Source organism: Ascidia mentula, chromosome 7 (assembly GCF_947561715.1).
Source record: "Ascidia mentula chromosome 7, kaAscMent1.1, whole genome shotgun sequence".
In the NCBI taxonomy this organism is placed as follows: domain Eukaryota; kingdom Metazoa; phylum Chordata; class Ascidiacea; order Phlebobranchia; family Ascidiidae; genus Ascidia; species Ascidia mentula.
This window is the reverse complement of record NC_138572.1, coordinates 14,408,031-14,432,194: the sequence shown is the minus strand read 5'-3', so window position 1 is coordinate 14,432,194 and position 24,164 is coordinate 14,408,031. Positions and strand designations below refer to the sequence as shown.

The 24,164-nt window shown below is 36.7% G+C and overlaps 1 long non-coding RNA gene and 1 pseudogene across 1 annotated transcript in view; both read left to right on the top strand.

Moving 5' to 3' along the window:
• The first annotated feature begins 6,574 nt into the window (after positions 1-6,574).
• The window catches only part of LOC145908053 (uncharacterized), a 60,578-nt gene continuing 42,988 nt past the window's right edge, over positions 6,575-24,164 (top strand). The window contains exon 1 of the long non-coding RNA XR_014402925.1: positions 6,575-6,590. This is a non-coding gene — a long non-coding RNA (uncharacterized LOC145908053). The remainder of the gene's footprint in view (positions 6,591-24,164) is intronic.
• On the top strand, positions 8,173-16,744 carry LOC145909640 (chymotrypsinogen A-like; annotated as a pseudogene).

Below are 24,164 nucleotides of genomic sequence, written 5' to 3'. Positions count from 1 at the left end.
CCACCATAACTAATGTATTTGATGAAGTTTTGCAACAACTTGGTCACTCTGAGCATGCAAAAGGAGAGAAATTAGAAAACCTTAAGTTGCCACTTAGCCAAATGGCATATGAAGGCATGGTTCGTAAAACCGTTGTGTTCACACATGAAGACCTTCAAAAAGTAGGTTTAGAAGATGTAAAAGTACAGGATGTAGTGTTCAAAATGGCAAAGTTCTCCCGGTTTCCCAGTCGTAGAGTCTTTGATGGGAGAGATGTTCTCTTCTACTACCTTCATCAAGTTCTACAGGAAATGTTTGGTGCATACTACATTTCTTTGTTCATGTCAGATGAAGAATTTGATCAAATCGTAGACGATTTGATTAATGAACCCCATTGGGCAATGGTTCGTCGTTTTGTGTGTGGCCTTTTGCTTGGACACAAACCAGGTATGTGCAGCGCATTGGAAAGTTTGTGCTTTAATGACCATTATTTTTATTTTATAATTTTCAATCAAAGCCTCTGGAAGTGCACGTAGTGAAACCAGTTCAGAATCTGATCCTGTCAATAGTGCTGTCAGCGGTACAACAATTTCCAAGATGCATAAAATCCGTCAGTACTATATTTATTTGGTATTTGTGTGTCAAAAATGTGTTTCTGTTATCTTTTTTGCTGACAAAACTTCGCTGATTACTTAGCAATGAACTTAAATGTAATTGAAAGAAAAAGAAAGATATATTATATGCTATATATTGTGACTCATTGTTTTACAGCTTGCAGAGAAGGTTTGGCTTCAACAAATGTAAAATCTACTTCATCCAAAACATTAGGACGCGCAACAAATTCCAAGGCCCAACTGTCAAAACAGTCGCCGGAAAATGGTGGTAAATGTTTTCGAAGCAGAAAACTGTTTGAGTGAAACATAACCAACAACAATGCTTTCATTTTTAAACTGTGCTGCACAAGATTTGACTGTGTATTATGTGTTAAAGTATGGTTGTGTTGTATTTTGAACTGAATATCAAAATGCCAATTAACAACCAGAAACAGGATTTATTGCCCATTGAATGTTCATGACACATGTCGCAGCATGCAATTTCACAACGATTGGCATTTTTGGATGGAATTTGTCTATGTTGCAATTTTTTTTGCACACCACCTAAAAAGCCCTTGCAGGTTGTGAACCACTGGAACATTTATTTAATATTTTACTAGAATTTCAACAAATGTTTGTACTCTGTTTCATCAAGGCACTTGTAAACAGATGGTATCCCAGTATATCTTGTTTATGATTTGTAATACATATGTTTCCACAGCTGGTGAAACCTCCACTGCTGCAGCTGAACTTGAGGTAACCAGAATACATCAAATAGATGGTGGTGAACTAGGACATGTAAAAAGTAAGTTCTGCCCTATATACGCCCATTGCTTAACTGATTTTTAGTGCAAGAAACGAAGTATAACATTGTTACAACACAAACTGGAGTGTAATGTTGCCACCATGGTTTGCATTCATATATTCGTTGGTATTTATTATAATCATTGTTTTTCATATAAACCTGTGGTTTAAGGCACATAATTAATTGTTAAATGGTATGAATATTACAACATTTCACTAAAGTCTACAAAAAAATGGAAAAAAATAATATATATATATGCTGTACTATATATTTCAACACATTGTTTTACAGCTTGCAGGGATGGTTTGGCTTCAAAAAATATCGAATCGTCTTTATCCAAAACATTAGATGGCGCAACAACTTCCAAGGCCCAACATTCAAAACAGTCGCTAGATAATGGTGATAAATATATACAAAGCAGATAACATAACATAAAAACAATCCTTTCTTTTTTAAACTGCACTGCATAAGATTTGACAGTGTATTATGTGTTACTGCATTATTATGCTTGACTTAATAAACTCAATATTTTTGCTTTTCTATAGTTTATTCCAATTCTGCCACAAAGAAACGTACAGGTTTTTTTGCAAGACTTTTTTCAAGACGTTCAAAGAAACATCCAAAACATGCAGGAAAAGGTTAAATTTTCAAATTATTGAGTTTTATTTCCCTGCTTCTTGGCAGTGACATCACAGCCAAAATGGGTGTTTCCATTTTTTGGAACTTTCATACCTTAGTTGATAGAACTATGGTTTCTAATGACCAGGGTTATGAGGTTAAACTCCAGTGCTTTTTTATATCTTGAGCTGTCAGGAAAAGAAGCTTTACCAGGCTTGGCTGTGATGCTGCTGTTACTTGGTGTGCAACGTTTTAGTGCTGTAAGCATGCCACAGTAGCTCAATCCATTTGGTGTGTTAATCTAAACAATCGTGTATTGTTAATGTAAAAGTATGCATGTTAATTTATATTCATACACATTTCATACTCTTTATTAACAGAAATGTCTTATCAAATTTCAAAAACCTTTTTTAATCAATTTAGCTTTTTGGGTTATTTGGTGAGATGTAACAGTAACCCAGTCCATATTGCTTCTGCTTTTTAACACATGTTTCTACAGCTGTTGAAACGTCCACTGCTGCAGCTGAACTTGAGGCAACCAGAATACCTCAAATAGATGGTGGTGAACTAGGACATGTAAAAAGTAAGTTCTGTCCTATATACGCACGTTGCTTAATTGATTTTTAGTGCAAGTACTGAGGTATACCATTTTTGTAACACAAAAATTCTTTGGTATTTATTATATCCATTGTTTTGCATAAACCTGTGGTTTTTGGCACTTAAATTAATTGTCAAATGGTATGAATATTACAACATGTCACATATGTAAACATTTTGAGAGCGGTCAACGTCGATCCATTGGGTACCCTATACTGGGTATCAAACAATACAGACAAACCACCGGTGGTTTGTAAAATCAGTGTGCCTGCTAGTGTAAAAGCTAGCACAGTGCCACAGTCAACAGCTTCACTAATGAGACCTCATAGGCCGAAACAGTGCGTGTACACCCTGTCTGCAGCTCTGAATTATTATGTTTTTTTTAAACATTTTGCTGTTGCTGTACTTGAAACAGTCAGTAAGAATATTTATAGATCTTAATGGCTCCACGAATGCCTCTTTTTTGATCTGCTTTTGAAATGGACTCCCGGTGTGGTTTGAAGCAGTGGTTAGCCTATGAATACAGCATAGCTGAATTAAATGCCCTTTTCCCAGCAAAGCAGGATGCACAGCTCAAAGAGAAATGTATTTTTATGAAGTTAAAAACTGTTTGCAAAGCCACTTCAAAAACCACTAGCAAGCCAAATAAGACATTCGTGTTGTGCATCCCTGCTGTAAAGTCCAACTGGCGAACTCCCACAGACAGAGCAGTGGCCTAGAATGCCCAGGTCCAGCTTGGTTTTTAGGCCACTGTAACATAATTTATTTATTGTCAAGATTGTCAAGTAAGGCCTTTGCATTGGGTTAACGCTTACGGTGTACATAAGTGCCATTAAATTGCAGTTATTACCTTGATTGTTTTTTACAGGTGATGGAAGTGATTCCAGTCCAAAAATCTTGCTATCAACCTCAGTCAAGACTGCTTCCAGTGATCCAGCATCCTCCACACTTAACAATGAGGAACAAATGCATGGTAGTTAGTTACATTAAAAACAATCTTTCCTTTTTTTCTCATCTAAACATAAGAAAAACACTCTGCTAAAATTATTGTTACCAGCAAAGTAATACAAGGCATTTAGGTGTAAAAATCTTAACAAAGAAACTATTGCCAAAGTTAAGATGCTGCTGTTATGTAACATATTTGTTTTGTTGCACTTGTCTGCATTGACAGGCCCTGAACGATTTGCAAAACCATGTTTACAATTTGTTACACAACGTTGCTTTACGCGAAAAGCTTGCTGTTAAACTTTCACATACTTTCCACTACAAGTTACCATTATATTGGGTAAACGGGCATCGTGGTTTAGAAAGTCTCACATCTCATTACGCATCTAATATACGCAGGTTATATTTGTGGAAAACGCACATTGGGAGTTTAAATAATTCTCCCATCCAAATACATGGCTTCTATTTTTACCGTAAATGTTGATCTTGTTATTTTCAGACAAACGTGCGAAAAAGTTGGTGAAGAAACTTTCGAAATACCTGCGGAAAGAAAAGCCCAATGGATTATATTTACTTAGATACGAGTTACGAGGTTAGTATTTATTTCCAGTCTGTGTGATGCGTGTTTGTAAACGTAACTGTTACGTCACAGTAAGTATTGTGACGTCGCAATTCCATTGTTCTTATAGAAGAGAATGGAATAAAAATGTTCAGGTTGAAAGTTTTAAAGGAAGGTCGCATATTTTTTGTCGGATAAAGTTTATGTTTTCCTTCCAGTAAGTTAATGTTTTTGTATTTGATTAATTTGTTGGATTTTGTCTTGTTTGAATCCGATTAAAAGTGAAGAAATCTTGTTTGAAGTTTGCAATAAAAAGTTTTAGTGATTTAATAAAACTTTCGCCATGTTTGTTTTAATAAACTTGTCCCTGTTTCAGATTTCCTCGTAGATTTACAGGAAGTTGACGGAATATTTAGAGATGAAATCGCCCTCTCTTGTCCTGGGGAGTTGAATTTAACCGGAATCCCACTGAAGATTTCGGATGTTTTCGCTCTCGCGGATTTCCTCCCACGGATTCGAGAACCCGGTTTGTGGCTGTGGTTGCAGAAATGCGAACTTAATTCCGAAACTTTAAACATGATCTGTGAAGCGATTATGAAGATGGGACCCAAGGTTGGTTTTCATTATTTTGAGAATAACTGTTTGTTCAAATCCATGATATTTTTATAAAACTTATTTTTTTTCAATTAAAAGTGAAAACATGGAGTTAATTTTAATCCGGTTTTAAGAAAAAAAATCTGTTTCAAAAAAAGTTTGTAACAAAGATTTCCGACCAATTTTTACATTTTCAATAGGTGAGATTTCTCGACCTGAGTAACAACAAGTTTGAACGAAAAGATGTTGGAAATATTTGTCGGATTCTCCCTAAAGTGGATCGGGGGTTGGGGCTGATTGGATGCGGATTCGATTCCGAATCTATTGGAGTCTTGAGAGAAGGGATTAAAAAACTGGAAAACCCGGTAAGAATTTTGTTTAATTGATATTTGCAAAAAACATGGTTTTGTTAATTTTGATGAAATTAAAAGTTTTGTGATTTTTTTCAGCTGGAAGTAGAGGGTTTGGATCTTCAGTAAATATTCCTTCCTCTCATCCGATGAAGACTCCAGTGGTCCGGAATGAAGCAAAACACGAGACTTTCAAAAATTTTTATTTTTTTTGTGATTTGTTCAAAATAAATGTTTTTTACTGTAAATAAAATTGCTGCGAAATATATAAAGTGAAATATGTCTGGAGCAGAAAGTGAGACGAAAGTTTTCCGACATTTTTATTCCAGTTTTCAGAAGAAAGAATACCAGGGGTTGTTTGTAGAATGGAATGTTGTCATGTAGGAACGTAACAGACGGATCTACTTGGTCTTGGAATAAAATTAAAACTTCAACTGTCTCAAAATCTTATTTTCAAATGAATTGGTTTTAAATGCAAGAAATCTCATGGCAAATGAAGAGTGAAATTCCCACAAACTGACAACGTCCATGAATCAAGAGAATATGTTGGTTAATGAAGTAAGTGTATGTCTCGTATTGGTCTGTTGTACACAAATACTTATTTTCGGTTTAGTTGTTTGCTGTTTGAAAGTTAGTTGCTGGGTTTATTTTGAATGAATCCTGGAGTCAATCCAAATAAAAAAAAACCTAGAATAAATTTTATCCAAAATCTGAATAAAACACACTTAATGAGAACAATCTTATCGGCTCCAAAAAACATCACTAATCCACGCAATGAATTGTTGCTGGAAGAAGTCCTGGTCATCATACTGACCTCAAACTAATTAATTCGTAACTTTCATCAACAGAAATCATATTAAGTGAGTTGCAGACTGGAGGACTGGGCCAATGTTTTCATCTGTTAGATCTCATCAGTGCAACTTGATGTTGGCTTTTGACAATCTTTCTCGCCAAACAACCAGTGGAAGATTTGCACAAAATCTGGTTGCAAACCTCCGAAGACAATCGAGGTGAAAACCCTATGTCCATGTAAAAGCTAAAACCAGTGGTGCTGTCGGGCTCCATGTCACAGTAAATTATATTTATATGCAAAGCTTGTGAATTTTTCTGCGATGTAAGCCAATCCCGAGTGCATGGAAAAGTACTGAAGTATGAACTTATGATCACTTGGCATGCCATGAATATTAACCTCATGTGCCAGGGGTTGCCGACCCCTTCATCGAGCATTGCCAGAGAGTCTGCCACAAGATCTATACACTCACTCTAAGTGATTTATAAACCCCTATATGCAAAACAGTAGAAGCAAGTAACAACCTGGTTATATGGAAAACACATTGTGACTTTCACTTCTTACTTTAATCTAGGCAGGACCAGATTTATCAAACCATCAAAGATGTCAATGACTTTTATGACTGCTTTATATGCCAGGACAAAGAGGTCTAGAGTCACTGAATTAGATGATTGACCAACACAACGAATTGCAGGAAATTTTCATCTGAAAAAGAGGTCGCAAGCAAAAAAGTTGGGTCCCACAAGCGGTATTTAACTTTGTTGTATGCAAATTTCAATAAATAAAATACAGAAAACTTATGTGATGTTTTTACCTAGATGTGTTGATATTGCTATATTATCACAAATGTGTGTGTAAATATGTCTAGATACCATTATGTTGCTGCATAAACGTTTCTTGTATTAACACAAATATTAGCCTAATTTCTTGTAGCATTATAAAGACAATAACTTTTTTGTTTCTAGGCCTCTTTCATTGCATTAAAACCATGTTATGGTTGGCTGTCATAATTATGCATTTGTTTGAGATTTGCCGAGTTTTGGTGGTACTCTAGTTGCGGGTCGCCAGTGCTCCCAAACCTTTGTCAAAAAGTCATTGTTTTCATTTCTTTTTGGAAAAAAATCTTTCTTTTATCCACCAGGTTGCAGTGAAGAGTAAAACATCACCAAGGCAACATCAAGAATATCATGACCTCTAATTTTCACAAGGTCATCAACAACATGCCTGCCCTACATTGAATCCTTGGTAGCAATAACTTGGTACAAAGAACCCCCTACATTGGTCAAGTGGAATTCAAATAAAGTGTGTGCTGTTTTAGCAGACTAGAACATATTTGATGAAACCAAGTAGTTTAGATTAAAAACGTCAGACTGTAGTTGTTGTTCCTGCATAAAATAGACGAATGAACTAATGTTACAAGTGTTCAAAAGCAAAAGAACCATAAAGAAAAGGGTCTTTATCTAAAACTATTTTACAAGCTTGGACGCTTTTAAATGCAAAGTCATTAAATACCTGTGCTGTTTTTGCAGAGTCATAGCGATGCCAACCTGAGGATTGAAAAATAACGCCTGGAAATAATGGAGTTGTTCTTAACACCAATACTTCTCTGCAAGGACATCCTGGATAAAAAACACCCACTTGTTGTATTAGAAGTTAAACACACTCCGATAGAATGCAATCTTACTCATAACAGATAATGACAATGAAAGATGATAATATGATTCAAATTTGGGCTGCAACTCTCTATTTGCAGACTGTTGGTCTGTGAGACACATTATTGGCCCCTTGTTTGACCATACGTGGGCTGAAAGAGTAGCAAAAATGCTTTTTTTCAATTATAATAAAAAATACACTCAGTTGCAATGTAGTGTCAATCCCAACTCTTTTCAGCACAATAACAATAAAAGTAGATACACATATACCTGGAATACTTCTTTAATATCCTCCATATGGCAGTTTAAGCTACCTATGACTTTTCCAGGAAGTTGTTTTATATTTTCCAATGAAACTATAAGTGCCCTATCACGAGGTGAAACAGTCGGTACAGGTGTATATATGAGAATACCATGTATATTTTTTACATGGTTCATGCGCTCTTATACTTGCCATTCCCACGTTATATCTGTTATTTTAATTTAAGGGTTAAATTACCTGAATTAATTCATCTCCAATATTATTGCATTACACATCCACAGGACCACAGATATGACCGTTGACCATTAGTAAAATAGAACACGAAACGGTGATAGCGTCCAACAATAGAGCGATAGATTCTATTTTCCCGCTTTAAATCGCTAATTGTGTCAGCTAACGTGCGCTATCTAACGACTAATTGTCGACTAATGGGGTGGAAATGCGGACTTAATTCTGAAACTTTAAACATGATCTGTGAAGCGATCATGAAGATGGGACCCAAGGTTGGTTTTCATTATTTTGAGAATAAATATTTCTTTAAATCCATGATATTTTGATAAAACTTACTTTTTTTAATCAAAAGTGAAAACATGGAGTTAATTTTAATCCGGTTTTAAGAAAAAAAATCTGTTTTAAAAAAGTTTGAAACAAAGATTTCCGACCAATCTTTATATTTTAAATAATTGGGAATTCTCGCCCCGGATGACAACAAGTTTGAACAAAAAGATGTTGGAAATATTTGTCGGATTCTCCCTAAAGTGGATGAGTTGGAGCTGGAAAGGTGCGGATTCGATTCCGAATCTATTCGAGTCTTGAAAGAAGAGATTGAAAAACTGAAAAACCCGGTAAGAATTTTGTTTAATTTATGTTTGCATTAAAACATGGTTTTGTTAATTTTGATGAAATTAAAAGTTTTGTGGTTTTTTTCAGCCGAAAGTTTTTGGTTTGGATGATCCTCTCATCCGATGCAGACTCCAGTGGTTCGGATTGAAACAAAACACGAGACTTTCAGAATTATTTGTGTTTTTATTGTAATTTGTTTGAAATAAATGTTTTTTACTGTAAATAAAATTGCTGCGAAATATATAAAGTGAAATATGTCTGGAGCAGAAAGTGAGACGAAAGTTTTCAGACATTTTTATTCCAGTTTTCAGAAGAAAGAATACCAGGGGTTGTTTGTAGAATAGAATGTTGTCATGCAGGAACGTAACAGTCGGATCTACTTTGTCTTGGAACAAAATTAAAACTTCAACTGTTGCAAAATATCTTATTTTTGAATGAATTGGTTTTAAATGGAAGAAATCTCATTGCAAATAAAGAGTGAAACTCCCGCAAACTGACAACGTCCATGAATCAAGTTCCAAGAGAATATGTTGGTTAATGAAGTAAGTGTATGTCTTGTATTGGTCTGTTGTACACAAATACTTATTTGCAGTTAAGTTGTGCTCTGTTTAAAAGTTGGTTGCTGTGTTTATTTTAAATGAATCCTCGAGTCAATCCAAAAAAAAAAAATCCTAGAATAAATTTTATCCAAAATCTGAATAAAACACACTTAATGAGAACAATTTTATCGGCTCCAAAAACATCACTAATCCACGCAATGAATTGTTGCTGGAAGAAGTCCTGGTCATCATGCTAACCCCAAACTAAATTAATTCGTAACTTTTGTCAACAGAAATCATATTAAGTGAGTTGCAGACTGGACGAGTGGGCCAATGTTTTGATCTGTTAGATCTCATCAGTGCAACTTGATGTTGGCTCTTGACAATCTTGCTCACCAAACAACCAGTCGAAGATTTCCAAAAAACTGGGTGCAAACCTCGGAAGACAATTAAGGTGAAAACCCTATGTCCACGTAAAAGCTAAAACCAGTGATGCAAAGCTTGTGAATTTTTCTGCAAAAGATAGATAAATTTTTTGGGGAATTTCAACTTAGACCAGTGGTTCGTAACCAGTGTCAGTGCAGCGGGGGCCAGCAACGTTTTAAACATTACATGTGTGTTTTTAAATTCTGTGCATGCAAACCAGAGTATTTTGCCCTTATCTTGTTACCACTGTGTTGCCACCACCTCATTACTTATATCATTATATAAATTTTATTGTGTAAATTTGTGTAATTCTTTGACATATATCTTTTTGACAAATATTTGTGATGCAAGCCAATCCCAAACGCATTGAGATATTAACCTTATGTGCCAGGGGTTGCTGACACCTCCATAGAGCGTTGCCAGGGAGTCTGCCACAACCTCTAAATACTAACTCAAAGTGATTTATAAACCCCTATTTTTCAAAAGATGTTTGTGCAGTTTACAATATGAGCATGGATATATGCTAAACAGCAGAAGCAAGTAACAACCTGGTTATATGGAAAACACATTGTGACTTTCACTTCATACTTTAATCTAGGCAGGACCAGATTTATCAAAACATCAAAGAGGTCAATGGCTTTTCTGACTACTTTGTATGCCAGGACAAAGAGGTCTGGAGTCACTGAATTAGATGATTGACCAACACAACGAATCCCAGGAAATTTTGATCTGAAAAAGAAGCCGCAAGCAAAAAATTGGGTTCCCACAATCTGTATTTAACTTTGTTGTATGTCAATTTCAATGAACAATATACAGAAAATTTATGTGATGTTTTTACCTAGATGTGTTGATATTACTGTATATTAGTGTGTGTGTAACTATGCCTAGATGCCATTATTTTGCTGCATAAACTTTTCTTGTATTAACACAAGTATTAGCCTAATTTCTCGTAATATTAGAAAGACAACAATTTTTTTTCTTTCTATCCTTTTGGCTGTCATAATAAATTATGCATTTGTTTGAGATTTACTGAAGTTATGTATTGATGAATAATATGATTGATTATATTTTAACCCAGTTTAAAAACTAACAAAAAGTTGTTAAAATCTGCAACTTGTTTGTCAAAAATGACAACAGGTTAAAATGATTTAAGTGTTACAACGTCAAACCGAAGAAACACTTTTAAGTTAGTTAATGGTGACATTCTGTGCAAGTGTGCAAGATATGTGATATTCACATAACATCAAGAAAACTAATTTACATTTTATGATTTCAACAGGTTTCCATACATTGGAGACATCCATTAAGATGCTGTAAACCCCACACTTGACATTACCTTCTTACAGCTGCACATTGTGTTAAATTCAACTCAAATGTAAGTGTTTCTTGTGTGCAATCTGTTTCATAAAGAGCATTGATTTGCAAATAGTATTATTGAGCTGTTTCCATGGTGACAGGTTAACCAGTGCGACCAGCGATCGGGGCCTGGGGTGGGTGGTTACAGGTTACTACAAATCAAAGGATTCACATGACCTAATTATTGAAGAGGAAAACCTCACTATGTGATTATTCCCAACTATACTGTTGCAAATCATTCAAGTGGAAAGTCTACGGGGACAATGTCGTTCTACACAAGATCTCACTTTTCCGAATTCGAATATTCTCCCATATAAGCAGTATGTCAGCTTGGATTTTAGTACACAATCACAATTTTGTGTAAGCTCCAGACAGATGGCCACTGTTTCGACCTAAAAGGTCTCAGTGCAGCTGGAATCACAATTTTATTCAAATGTAATCCATGTACTTTTCTGTTCCATTACTAACCTATTTCTATGTTTGCAGTGGATTTGTGCAGTCAGCGTGTTTGCCTCTTGGACAAAACCAGTTTTCGTCACAATGTGAGTATGGAATATCTGGTTGGGGAATGTGGGATGCAGGAAGTTTTCTATGTTGCTGGATATAATTGTTACTTTGTGTGGTACAAACTTACCCTATTTCTTTTATCTTTATGTATTAACACTGCACAAGATACAAGTGTCATCCATGACAACAGTAATGAAAGTGAAAATCGTATTTCATTTTTATAAGAATGATTAAATCTCCATTTTACAAAATAATAGCCACAAGTTGGCGCCATTGAGCATATTCGTCCATGAGAATTGCAGTCGCCTACTTGGCTGTTTTTGAGCCTGACAATGTTTACTGCAGTAAGAGTGGAAATTTTCTTTTTCCACTTTAGTTACTGTATGGTTAAATCGAGTCATTCTTGCTTATCTAAACATATTTCCACTAACAATTTCCAATCTTGTTTTTCAGAACAACAGCGCATGACATAAACCATCACACAATCTGGGATATCACAAGTTGGGGCATCGGTTGTGGAAACGTAAACAAACCTGGGATTTACACGAGGGTCTCAAGCTTTGTTCGATCTTATCGGATTCTTGGTAAATATTACCAACATTATTGATTGAGACTGCGCCGGTTTGTGTGTTTTTTTTATATTTTTCATGTGATTTTGACAGTTTTGTAGTTTCAAAAACCAACAAGGCATTTAATTGACCAGGATGAAATAATTTTAAACAAATCATCGTTTACAAGGTTTGTAATTGCGCCCTAAAAACTACTTCTAAACATTTCTAAATAATATAACAAAGTACAGTGCATAGACAGGATGGCCAAGTTGTCTTAAAGTACTGCGACCTGAACGCAGCACGTTTATTATGTACTGTACTTTTTTTAAGATGGGCAAAGTTTACCAAAACAGCACAATAAATTTGTTTACAACTGTAACAATTGCTAACCTTGAATGGAAAAGCTTTCATGCTTTCCATTTACTAAAGATAGTGAAGGCAGAAAGAAATCCTGTAAAACCAGTTAGTTTAATGCATTCTTTTTCAAACGTACTTTTACCTAAAATGCTGTGTACTTCAGATGTATTTGTGATAAACTCTACCGCCGCACCAACTGAACTATCGAAGGATGTGGGAAACCATCTAATAAGTTTATGTAAGTGCAATTTATCGTATCCCACAATATTAAACCAAACTAAAGTAGTTTTTACAAGACAATATTTTTTCCAAACAATTCTCACATAAATATTTCATTTAACTACAGGTTTTGGACGACGAGGTGGTTGAGTGGTTAAGACGATGGATCGCTAATCAATTATGCTCTGCACGCATTTCCTGTTCCGAAAGTTTCCTTTGCTTGCACGAGTCCAGAGGGGTTTAAACATTTTCCTTGCTTCAAACCTAGCTGTGAGTTGCAAGGTTAAGTCAGATAACTAACAATGTACTTCACAAAAACATTATTTTGGCATGAACAAACCATTTTCAAAAAGAATCAGCAAGAATTAAAAGTTCGTATGTTTTAGTGCCTTCTTTTGTTTCATCCGCTAGACGGCGCTGTCAAGCCATTCTAATTTAAATATGCCATTGGTCGGTGGGAAAGGTTACAATAAATTGAACAAACTTTCAACTTACTGTAGCAAGTTCTGTAATAAGTCCGGCGTCGGTATTTCACAAGCTTTTTAATTGATATATTTCATATATATTTGTATCGCCTATGCTTCAGTATAGTTTATTCTAACAGAATGTGTTTCTGTTGGGTATATTGCTATCAGGAGATTATGATAATACAAACTATCTTACTGTAAAACATTGAATTGAATAAACTTGCTGTTTGTAATGGTTTCGCTTTGTATGTAACACACAGCTAATCATCAAGAACGGACCAACTGGAAACGAATGGAGTGCAAGGCCCTTTTGTCGTCTGGGCAGGGCAAGATTAAGCAGAGGGACTAAGTTTCAAATCATTATTCATATTCACACCATATCCATCATGATATATTACAGCGGAGCTCTTACCTACGTCTTACCGTAAGCTAACATTAGTTTGTTATTGTATACAATATAGTGCAAAATATATTTGTATTGCCTATGCTTAAATGTTGGGTCGAAAAGGTAATGCATTTGTAACTAGAAAAGAATGGATAATACTTTCTACCAAAAGATAACTGGCTTTGTGATATGTAAAGACAATTTATATTCAATACTTCTAATACTAATCGATGAATATTCAACAATGTTAACTCTTTTCGGAAAAAGTTTGAGATTTTGAAAGATTTTCATGTAGTTGCTCTCTTGCGTTTAGCATTACAAGAAGATTGCCTTCCATTGGAGAAACCAACCACATTGCTGTTTACAACTCGCAAAGGACGGAACATTTTCGGCTTTTAACTGACCAAGATTTAGGTTAGCTGTACGAAGTTTTCCACAATTTATTACGGGGATGCACAACTCGGTCAAACGTGTCATTTGTGTTGTAAGCTTTATCCAACATCTTATCAACAGCCAGTATATTTTGTTCGTATATTCCCAGGTAGCAAACTGCAAGAAGAATCTTGCGGTGAAGCCACCAACGATATTCCTGTTCCGGCTTTCTGTCCTGAGGTCAAAGACGGATTAAGAATAGTGGAAGGGGTCAACGCCAACCCCGGGAAACAGCCGTTGCAGGTAAATGATTTTATGGGAGATTTGCAAAGTTATGTAGAAACATACAATTATAGGAGAGCTCATTTTAAAACCCATGTCTTTTATTCGTTGTCAGTCAGATGCCGGCTTTCATAAAAGCTTACTTCCATGTGCACGTGTGTCTGTAACAGTGCTGTTTCTTAACCATTTTTCATCTCATTTCCCAGCTTAAATTTAATCGGGATCCCTTTTTCCCACCAGTATTCAAATTTTTAAATGTAGAATTTAATGATTGCTTTTTCGCTATATCTGTTATCCTTTTTTCACTGTTTCGGCCACATGGCATGACCAATTGTCAATAACTACACGACACACAGTGAATACAGATGATAATATTTCTCTTGTAACTACTTTTGTATATTTCGGTGCCGACTAATAACCCACAAACCCATAATTTCCCCCTACTAGTAATTTTTTCATCGGTTAAGAACCACTATAAGCTTAATATCTTCGTGTTTACATCAAGTGTACGAGGTATTTTTATCATTCTAACAGGTTTCCATACGTAAGAAGTATCCATTAAGAGGCCGCACCCCTCACTCTTGCGGAGGAACTCTCATCAACAGATGTTACGTCCTCACAGCCGCACATTGTGTCGAATCCAGTTCGAAATCGTGAGTAATTTCCAAAGTTCTTTCGTGATGGAATAAATTAGCACAAAGTTCCAGACAGATTCAGGCTCGTAAAAAGTTTACATTTCGGTGCACGTTGTGAGAATTTGGTGTCGATTTTAAGTTTGATTTCCCACGACAAGGTTTTCCATTTGGGGTCCACAGGACTCCTATGAACGATAATGCTTTCAGCTATCAAGTTCATTTTGTACATAAGGATATCACGAAATAAGGTCTTAAAAAATTTCATTGTTGGTATGGAGTGCCATAGAGTTAAAACAAATTACCATGGGAACCATTTCCATGGTTACAGGTTCACCAATGAGACGATCGTTCGGGTGGGCGATTACTACAACCGTGACGGACTCCAATTCAGCCAATCAGAGGGCGTAGAGGATTCACGTGACCTAGATATTGAAGAGGTTTACAGACATCCTTACTACTCGTACCATTCGAGTCCAACCAACGACTTGGCGTTGATTAAATTGAGACAATGCGTTTCATTCAAGTAAGATAAATTCGCAAGAGTCCTGGTCCAAATTAGAATGCATTGCCTTGGTTTTTACACAACGTAAACGTAATACGCCCGAAGCAAGGAGTTATTAAATATCATGTGGAGATATCAGTGTTTCATTTTAAACTTATTTCTATGGTTGCAGTCGATTTGTGCGACCAGCTTGTTTGCCTCTCGGACAAAACCAGTTTTCGTCACAATCTCGATGTGGAATATCTGGGTGGGGGGCGCATGGTCCCAGACACTGTAAGTTTTTTTATGTTTTTCTGTGCATGAGTCGCTTTATCAGATGTTTATCGACAGTTACGTCATTAGGGTTTTTGAATAAAACGGTAAAAACTGGAATGCTGTACTTTTTTTCAAACACGTTTCAAAATTGCCTTTCCATCCGCCTGCCAGCCTGTGAATGTATAGGCGATGCATTCGATGCAGCTTATAATCATGTAATACAGCACTGATGATAAAAAAACATGTTGTGTTTCAAATGTCTGTTTAACAATTTAGGTTTTGGCTTCTAATTCAAGTTTATTCACTTCAGTATTTTGCACCTAGACAAGGGTTTTTGAAAAACTCCAAGTTCCTGTTCCCAAATCTTTCCACAAACCGATATGGAAGCATCTCTAACACCTGCGCGTCATGAATTAACCTCTGTATTCTGTCGGTACAATTTCATAGTACAGCGCATTCAATCTACGGTCGGCATATATAACATTTGTCAGTTACAACAACGAACACTGTGATGCGGTGTTGACGAAACTTGCAAAAGTCTTGCCAACCACAACCTTTAAGAATCACATCACAACATGCTTGTTGTTCGGCAGTTAACCCCATGGATTATCCACCCTGCCTCCAGCAGGCGCCAGTGAGCATATTTCCCAACGAGAATTGCAGCCGACTGCTCGGTGTTGACTACCTTAAGCACTCCATGATGTGCGCTGCGGTGAGAACAACAATTTTCAATACCCATGCTGCCTTTTAAAGTTAATCTATCAAACACCTCTTGCTTTCCTGTTTAGTTTAGAATGCAACGTTTTGTAATTTGTTAGTTGTTGCGATTGTTCGATGTCTGTTTTAACTTTTGCATTTACAGGTAGTTTTTTTTGCCTGAAGCACTTCTGTATTTTTCGTGTTGTTTGTTCAGCAATTAAACCAAACGTACAATTTCGGTTATTATGACTCAAACGTGTATTATAAACACTTTAGGCAACTGTAAAAACTTTTCTAACATAGAAATCCCATTTTTTATAAACTATTGGCATTTTTGTTTTCCAGAAAGATGGCACTGACACGTGTCGGGTGACAGTGGGGGTCCTTTGGCATGTTTAGACCCCAACACGGCACGTCACACTATCTGGGGTATCACAAGTTGGGGCATCGGTTGTGGAAACGTAAACGAACCTGGGATTTACACGAGGGTGTCAAGCTATGTTCGTTTGCTTTACCTCAAAATGCGACTGAGACCAACTGATGAACAGTTTATGGGCGACGTTCGATCTTTCCGAGTGCTTGACAAATATTGCCAACATTACTGATTGTGTCTGTGTGCGTTGCTATTCTTGTATTACGATTTTTATTTGTGCTTCAAAAACTAAAGCATGTACTTCACGTGTGATATTTTTATTAAAACCTGTCATTAAGATGAAAACGTCAATAACTAATGTTCGAAAGTTGTTTTTATACTCGACCAAATCCAAGAAAATTTGTAAATTACAATTGATCATACGTGAATAAATCTTGACCAAAATCTCCATCAAAAACATGAGCATAAATCAGTCGTGCTGACAAAATAGTTTGGACACGAGCATGACTACACAAAACCTGATTAAAATATGAAGTGATTATGTAATGAAATGTTTACAGCCTATGTAAACAACACAAAAAGGTACCCAATAGCTAAAAACAAGCGGCAAAGCCTTCAGCATTTCCTTTGCCGCAAATCAGTGTCAAATTCCCTAAGGTCCTTCTTCCGTAAATTACTGTTGCCTAGCAACGGTTAACTGGCGTGGAATACGTTTCCATCAGATCTTTTGTAACGACAGATCTGTTGTTGGAAATGCTTACGGTACTTTTTAAACAAACATATAACAGTGGCCGATTTCTGCATACAGTTTGTATTACTTGTAATTCCAAGTTCATTTTTACTTTGAACTTGGAATGTAAAGCAAGAATGGCTGAAGATTCAAACAATATTAGTGCGGAGGTGAGCAGTTTGCACTGTAATCTTGTGTGAATGCAATTACTTATGCATGGGTGGCAATGTTAAGGTTGAATAAGCATAGATGTATGATCTGTTGCTAAGGCAAATTTGAGCGACCTTCAGGCAGTTTTAGTATGTTTCAAGGGTTTTTAGTCTGCAAGTCAGTTGGTGTTGGTGAGTGTTGTTGGAAATTTGCTGAAAAAGTAACAAAATATTGAGGGAAATTTTGTAGAAAAAATGAACAACAGGACATTTCATCATTTAAGTTTTTTTTTTGTTATTCTCGCGGTTCATCTACGCCAGTGGTTCCCAACCAGTGGTACGCGAACCACAATAGTACACGAAAGGCATTCAGGCGCTCGCGAGAACATTTGACAGGAATGTTTTCTACTGGAAAATAAACGTACACATCTGTTACGCAGCTACGTGACATGGCATATTTGGAACAGAAACAGTCAGATCACGTGATTGACGTTCGGATCCCCTGTTTTCCTGTTTGTTTAGGGCGATCTCATTTCAAAGTACACAGATGCTGCCAATTGTTTTCTCACGCGATTCGATTTCGTTTCCAATGTGATATTAATTTCCAAGCACATTGGTCGCCTTGCATGGGTATTTGCTAGACAACTACCTAGCTCCCCTAGGCCATGACAGCTTTTTCGGAAAACTTTTGCAAATGTCTTGTCTACTTTTAGAAATATTGTTTACTGGCACGTGTATGTAGCGATGTTTGATGTCTATTGCGGAATAATATGGACAGAAACTTAACCGTTCGCATGGGTAAACAAGGTTTGCTCAAAGCACATGTAAGGTTTGAACCTCACCAGCAAACCGTTGTATCCGAATAAACAGTTTATTATCAGGCTGTGGGAATAAATCCCAAGCCGGCGAAAAGCTTGTAGAGTCTCAGTAATAATAGCAGTGTAACATTAATACGATAGAACAAGTAGAATCGAATGGAATGAAATAGAATGAATTTACCGGTCTAAACTGGGCTTTTTAAAGCTCTCCATACTGAGAGCTGATTGGTCAATATTGTCACGTGATATCACGAGCCAGTCTAAGTAATATAATACAAGAGCATAAAATACAGTACACATCAAGATTATCTGTGGCAGCGGATATAGATGATTTACGCGTGCTGTATGAGCAGTCACTTGTTCACACATTATGTTGCACACTAGCAGAATGAGTTGATCCTCCTAAAATAACCATTTTAATGCAAGTATATATCCTGTGAGAACATTCAACCGGTTAGTGCAATGTTGCACACAAAACATTACGAAATACAAGCACTGATTTCTGTGACGTATGTTACACACACATGCATGGAACATTTTGCATAGAGTGTAGACTCTGAACTCCTGGCCTGCGAGCATAGGCATCGATTTTTTAACGTTTTGTAAAATATTAAGGGTGACTTTTCCAGGTTTTAGAAACACGCAAAAAACATTTCGTCAGTCGTATCGCCTTAAACATAGGCAAACGACGCAAATTCCGTTTCGTGTCACTTTATTTTTACACCGAATCATGTCGTTGCAGCAAGTTTTAAACACTAATTACGGACCCCTTACTGAAAGCGGCACATTTTGTTTCACTCGGTCTAATGCAGATGTAGTAATTATAAAATGACTTATAAACCTATGTGCAAAAGAAGCAAAAAATAGTGTGTGCATGTACACACCCTGTCTACAGCTTGCAAACTTATAAACCTATTACGTAACAATGCCGATTCTTACCATTATGCTACAACAATTGCTGCGCTATGCAACAATCCACGAGGCACTTGTGTTTGTCATGATTGTGACGGTGATAATACAGGTCGTTTGAAACTAGCTTAACGCATAGTATAATGTATGTGGTTTTTCTGACAATAATTATTAATTTAAACGAAATCCAGGGGTGACAATGCATATGTTGTCACCCCTGTTTGTTGGTGAGGGGTGACATGTCACCCCAGTCACCCCTAAATCGACGCCCATGCCTGCGAGGGCTAAGTAAAGGGTAGAGCCTACTTTTGTTGAAACACTCCTTTTCCCTTTGACGTCACAGGTAGTAACGACAGTTTTCTATAAAAATTCTACGATCAACAACACAGCCAACAATGAACGCTAGCAACCACTTACCAACTGTTTTTTTAGCTGGTCACGTTCTCTTATGACAGCTTAATTTGTAGCCAACAAAAGAACATTAACATTTAAGCTAAAATTATCTCATGAAACTGGTAAATAAACAATATAACTGACGCAAACCAGTATTTTACCCTACCAGCACGCTTCAAATAACAGAACTGATCAGTAACAAGCAACAATGGCATTCAAAAAAAAGTGTTACGCATATAGATCATTGTTACGCCACTATCAATAATGAACGTGGTGATGTAACACAGAGTGTTGCATTTCTATGATCCTCCTTTGCAGCGTGTAATTACTTGCAAACAATGAACTAGAGCAGAAACAATTTACATCCTTGTTACATCTTAACTGCATACAAAATTTTCTCACAGTTTGTAGGCTATGTATGTGTGATATATTGCTATACTGTACTTGCGATACAAAGCTACACCTGCTAATCCAAGAATGGACGAACAACAAACAGAAGAAGAAAACCCACAAAACATTGTTGCCGAGGTAAGCTTGTTGTTCTTGATTATTAGGATTTGCTGTACTGGTGGTAGGGGTTGGAGAAAATCATTTGTGAGTGACAGTTTTTTTTTTGCCGAATAATATTAGTGTGTTTGGTAACTTTTGCTTATTTCATTCCAGAACCTGCACCAACATATTGGTGACGTACATCATCATGAACATCTGCATCAGACTGTGGAAGAACATCTGCATCAGACTGTGGAAGAACATCATCACCATCAGACTGAGGAAGAACATCATCACCATCATGCCCATTACCATGAATCAACCATTACAGAATCAGAAGATAAACGAGGTATGGGAGTTAGGGAAGTTTGGAATATGATGCATTGCTATGGAAATCTGGTGCTATGTCACGAAACGCAAGTTCATGTTAATCGTTGTCTTTTATGTATTAAGTATTATAAGATATATACAACTGAGATAGAGACTGTTTAAGTTCCAGTTCCAGTAGTTGTTAGGGGCTGTGGGCGTGCATGTCTTGGTTGTCACAACACCGACCTCTGCCTTTTAAGGAAAGCCTTATTCCGATTGAAATAAGAATGTGTCTGACTTCAGCATTTAAGACGAAAGCATGCTGTCCGTGACCTTTTCGCGCGAAAGGTGTTAAGTTTTCAGATACTTTTATGTGTTTAGTAATTTGTGTTTGGATCCAGATGCTCGGGAGCTCTCACTTCCCTTGTAGAATCATGATGAGCATGCGATCATTTTCGTCTACTTGAACGAATAGTGCACTTAACAGCTTGTCAGAATAATGCATTTAACAGGTTTCGCAAACTGTGTGTGCCGCGAAAAATTTATGAAAGAGTTTCGACGGAGATATTAAACAAACAACCTTATACCATCCCACTATCGAATGAAATCAAAGTTGAATCAATTCAGTCGGAGATGCTATGCTAAATCCAACGATTACTTACTCAAACCCGACCGTCGCCCGCCGCTTTTTTAAACCGCCAAGCCATATGTATGGGCGTCACGTACTTTCGCCGATAAATGTTGCTACAAAGCGAGTCGCAAGCTTTTCTTTTGCACAAACAACCTTATACCATCCCACTATCGAATGAAATCAAAGTTGAATCAATTCAGTCAGAGATGCTATGCTAAATCCAACGATTACTTACTCCAACCAGACCGATTACTATGAAAACTAACATTATTGCATGTTCATATTATAAAAATTTCACAACAACGACCACTGCTTTTAAGAAAAGCCATATTCCGATTGAAATAAGAATGTGTCTGACTTTAGCATTTCAGACGAAAGCATGCTGTCTGCGACATTTTTGCGTGAAAGGTGTTCAAAAGTTTTCAGATACTTTTATGTGTTTAGTAATTTGTGTTTGGATCCAGATGCTCGGGAGCTCTCACTTCCCTTGTAGAATCATGATGAGCATGCGATCATTTTTGTCTACCTGAACGAATAGTGCACTTTACAGCTTGTCAGAATAATGCGTTTAACAGGTTTCGCAAACTGTGTGTGCCGCGAAAAATTGATGAAAGAGTTTCGAAGGAGATATTAAACCATTCCACACATGCGCCTATATGTTGCCGCTGCAAACATTTTGATAATGTGGCATCAAGCCATGAATTGTTTCAATAGTTTGCTCACAACTCGTAACCTCGTGACATCACAAATAACCTACGTAACCATTTTACAAACCACTTGAGGACAAGTGTTGGAATATTTCGGTAGCAGTGACAAGCGAAACTGTGCAAACATACGGGAAGTAAAAATGTTTGTGAAAACGTTTAAATCAGTTGGTAGATACGACAGTACAGGGACAGCTATTTCCAATATGGATTACGGTGGACAGAAGATTCCAGTTTACTGTATCTAGTGTTAAGCCAAACTGTCAAATGAAGCTACGGTGCCAGTAAGTAACCAAGGCATCTTCACGCCAATCACATGGGCTTAGAAAGTAAAGAATTTTCTTCACGCTTGTTTGGCCAACATGTAAAACAAACACTGTAGCTAAAACACCATACGTCTATCTACGATGAAGCTTTTTTTGCTGACTGTGGAACGGAAACACTCTCGTACAATCGCTAAAAGTTCTTTCTCTAAAAAAAACAGAAAATATACAACTTTGTAAAAAAACCTGGCTTGTTTCCCATGTTTTGCTGAGTGATTATGATTTCGATTGATTTACTTCCCGCTCATGTGTTCGCTGCACACTTTCTTCACACTAGGTTTCGCCAGGCCGGACAGTGTAGAACTGGGAACATAACTAGTAGAAAACCATAATTTTTTTTGCCGTTCAACGCAAACATAAGTCTTTAATTATTCTGCAGATATAACCTCAAGTTTAAACCGCCTTTTTGGCTCAATTTTATACAGCACACGTTACCACGTAGCTACCTGAATAAACACGCCCAAAACTCTACTTAAAACTGCCCAAAACAGGCTCAAATTCGCCCAAACAACAGCACATGCATACGTGCTCACTCAACCGTAAAATTGACCCCATTGCTTCACTGATTGCTTTGTGACGTCCTCCTTCTATTGTAACAGAGGATCAAATACAAGGTGGAAATTTTCCGCCGCCAAACTTATTTTAATAGAAATTCCAATATGCGTCCTTTAGCAGATTTTGTTTTATCCTCCATAAAGTATACTGCATTGTGGGTAAACATACAACCAATCAGAGAGTTACAACTCGAAATTTGCCGGTTACAACTAAATATATTCTGTGATGTTTATTGATGTCATCTGAAATTATGTTTGTTCCTACTCCGAAGAAAAGAAGTTCCATGAATTGACGTAAAATAAGATTTAGATCAACTAAAACTTTGGAAACAAGCATTTGAAAAGAAAATATGATGATACATAATACGGATGGCTAAAAAACTAAACAGCAGACAAAATTTTTCCCGTTTTTGTACTTGGGATTTTATCATTTTTCTGTGGCATTAGACGTTACCATCACAATATAATTTTACTGATAAATGCTTATCCTCAATTTACGTTGTGGTTATGCAGCATGCTGCACTAAAAATAAACCAGCCAAACATAGATGCTAGAGCTCACTGTTTCTCAAGAAACCACAGTAACATAGATTTATTATCTGAAAAACCTGTTTAAAATTTGCAGAAGAAAATTTGCAACAGGCAGTTGATGAAATCAAAAAGTATCAGCTTGAAAATCTTGATCCAGATGTTGTCCCTTACAGTGAAGTGTTGCAAAAGGTTAAAATACCAGAGGTTCAACCAACACTGATAGATACTGATATTTACAAAGGATTTCATCCTCAAAAGAAAAATGAGTTTCAGCCATCAACAAGCAAGCAAGGCAATGATCGATTTGTTGGTGAACACATCAAATTTCAGCAACTAGTTTCAAGCTTCAAAGACCACAACCAGCAAGGCATATTTCTAGCTTTTTTTGGGCCGGCTGGATGTGGCAAATCTACTCTTTCAAAGAGATTGTGCAGGCAACTAGGAACAGAAGATCACTTAGTGCTTCATCTTCGGTTCATGTATCTAAACTATGGCGATGAAAAGCTTACTTTGCAGGAGCTTCTGCTGGATAACCAGTTCAACCATGCTTCACAGAAAACACTCAGTTTGGTTTTCCAGTGGATGATAAAGAACCCAGAAAAGTGTGCTTTTATTTTTGATGGATTAGATCAAGCAACCTGGACCCTAGGAAACATGGCACCTGTAAATGTGAAGTATGGCACTCCCTTGCCAGTACAACAGCTTGTTGCTAACCTTTGCAGCAGGCAATTTTTTCCAAAATCTACATTGATTTTTACTTCTCGACCCCACTCGTTGCTATCAATACCATTAGGACTCCGACCTAAACCAACAATTTATGTCAGTGATCTTTCTCCTGAGGATGCAAAGACACTGTTTGATAGTTACTCGGGTGATAAAGCAAATGAACTGTGGAACAAACTTGAAACTAAATCTCCACAATTGCTTGATTTATGCCGCAATCCAATGCTTTTACAATTTATTGTTTATGCTGGGTTATTTGGTGAGGTACACAGTATTTCCACCATAACTAATGTATTTGATGCCGTTTTGCAACAACTTGGCCACTCTCAGCATGCAAAAGGAGTGAAATTAGAAAACCTCAAATTGCCACTTAGCCAAATGGCATATGAA